This window comes from Furipterus horrens, unplaced genomic scaffold (assembly GCF_987537825.1).
Source record: "Furipterus horrens unplaced genomic scaffold, mFurHor1.1.pri manual_scaffold_8, whole genome shotgun sequence".
NCBI lineage: Eukaryota > Metazoa > Chordata > Mammalia > Chiroptera > Furipteridae > Furipterus > Furipterus horrens.
This window is the reverse complement of record NW_028327178.1, coordinates 60,327,080-60,329,343: the sequence shown is the minus strand read 5'-3', so window position 1 is coordinate 60,329,343 and position 2,264 is coordinate 60,327,080. Positions and strand designations below refer to the sequence as shown.

The window sequence follows — 2,264 nt, the reverse complement described above, 5'->3', positions numbered from 1 at the left end:
CCTACTGTACTCAAGGTTGTAGACCAAACTAATTCAAATATTTGCTATTTAAACTAGTGGTTTCTTTGTTCATTAGTGTTAGTATATTTCAGCCAAGTCCTCCTTGCCAACCTTGTTGGAGCAGTATTTGGACTGCCTAAAACCAAAAATGGCACTCTCTGGTTGGAAATAGAAAGAAGTTGGCAATTAATGAGAAGATTTAAAGATATATCAGTGCCTAACTGAGACTTTCTAGTGAGGATTACTAAGAAGATAAATGTTGAACAGTAGAGTTGTTTTGGGGATAGACACTTGGCAAATTACAATACTTTATTTTGGGAGATATCTAAAACATTTTTGAAACAGAAAAACCATCTGACTGACTTTTTTACAGTTTGAATAATATTTTATTTTGCATGGTTACAGTTTGACTACCTCAAAATCCAAGAGAGTTTTATTAGTTTTGTTGTTCAAAATGGTGTCAGCAGGTAAAAGATCTTACTGACAAAAAGATTACATTAATGTAACAAAATCAAGAATGATGTACTGATACCACACAGATTAACAAAGTAGCGCTAAGCAAGCCATTCCCTCACCCCTCACAGAAAAAGGAGACCAAGAGCTAAAAGTACCTTAGAAAAATCAAATGGTACCTGTAACACACTCTTATATAGAGGTCAAGCTTGTCTGAGATATCATTGGCAAATGTTTTCCCATACGGTTGGTTCTCTTTTCATCTTGCTGATATTTTCTCTCACTGAGCAGAAACTCTTTAGTTGACGTAGTCCCATTTGTTTTTTCTTTCCTTTATTTCTCTTGCCCTAGGAAATATATCAACAAAAATATTGCTACATGGGTAGCTGAAATTTTACTGCCTATGTTTTTCTCTATAACTTTTATAGCGTCTTTGCATACATTTAATAGAGAACTCTAGTGCACTTTTGGTGGAAATGCAGACTGGTGCAACCACTATGGAAAACAGTACAGAATTTACTCAAGAAACTAAAAATTGAACTGCCTTTTGATATAGTGATTCCACCACTAAGATTATACCCAAAGAATCCTGAAACACCAATTCAAAAGAACCTATGCACCTCTATGTTCATAGGGGCACTATTTACATCTGCCAAGTGCTGGAAACAGCCTAAGTGTCCATCAGTAGATGAGGGAATCAAAAACTGGTACATTAATAAAGTGGAATAATATGCAGCAGAGAGAAAGAAGGAATTCCTGCCTTCTACGAGAAAGTGGATGGAACTGGAGAGTATTATGCTTAGTGAAATAAGACAGGCAGTGAAGGAAAAACACCACATGATATCACCTAATACAGGAAACTGATGAACAATACAAACAAATGAGCAAAACAGAACCAGAGGCATGTAAACAAGGAGCAGACTGAAAGTGACCAGGGGGAAGTGGTCAGGGGAAAAGGGGGGATAGAAGACAAAGGGTCTAGTCCAGGAACTAGTATGAATGACCCATGGACATGGACAACAAAATGGGTATTGAATGTGGGGGGGCGGTGTAGGGGGGACCAATGTGGGAAAATGGGACAAATGTAATAGAAAAAAATAAAATATTTTAAAAATAAGGTCAAGTTTGTAAATTTAATAATCATGGTGCTCAAAAGTGAGAGGATTAAATATAAGACTAAAATCTGGTAAATCTTCTGATTTCCTCTTCTTTGTGGAATATACCTTTCCTCCAAGTGGGACCTGGACAATCTCTTCACACTCCTCTACTTCTTGGGTCAGAGGGTATTTTACAATATTTGGTCTAATTACATCAGTATCTTGAGACAAGTGCTCCATTATGCTTTCAACAACTGTTGTTGTACATAAGTCTACCAAGAAATACCTTTCTCTGTTGTGCTGCAAACTGTGGGCACAGGTCTTATAAGGAAGTGCTTATTCACCCAGGTTTTTCAAATTCCTCACTATTGCCCCTTTGTCTATCAGGGCTTCTATTTTATGTTTCAAAGAAGCAGTAGTTTCTGGCCACTGCATGGCTTTTAGGACCAAAGCCAGTTCCTAGCAGGGCATGCTCAAATGCAGGGTGCACAGACTCTGGGCTGAGCTGGCTCCCATGATGGTGGAGAGGCAGGGACCACCGGGACCTGATAAAGTGCTGGGTATGAAGGCTTCCAGGCAGAAAAAGCCCCATCTGATTGTCTTTTAACTTCTATAGCAAAAGTTACATTTATTGCCCTATATTCAGCCAGATAAAAACTAGGACTAGCCATAAGCATTTTACTAACCCATCTAGCAGAAATTATTTCATACACA

At 38.1% G+C, this 2,264-nt stretch overlaps 1 pseudogene; it reads right to left on the bottom strand.

The window, feature by feature from the left end:
• Positions 1-1,586: 1,586 nt before the first annotated feature.
• Positions 1,587-2,021, bottom strand: LOC150003014 (small ribosomal subunit protein bS6m pseudogene; annotated as a pseudogene).
• Positions 2,022-2,264: the final 243 nt, after the last annotated feature.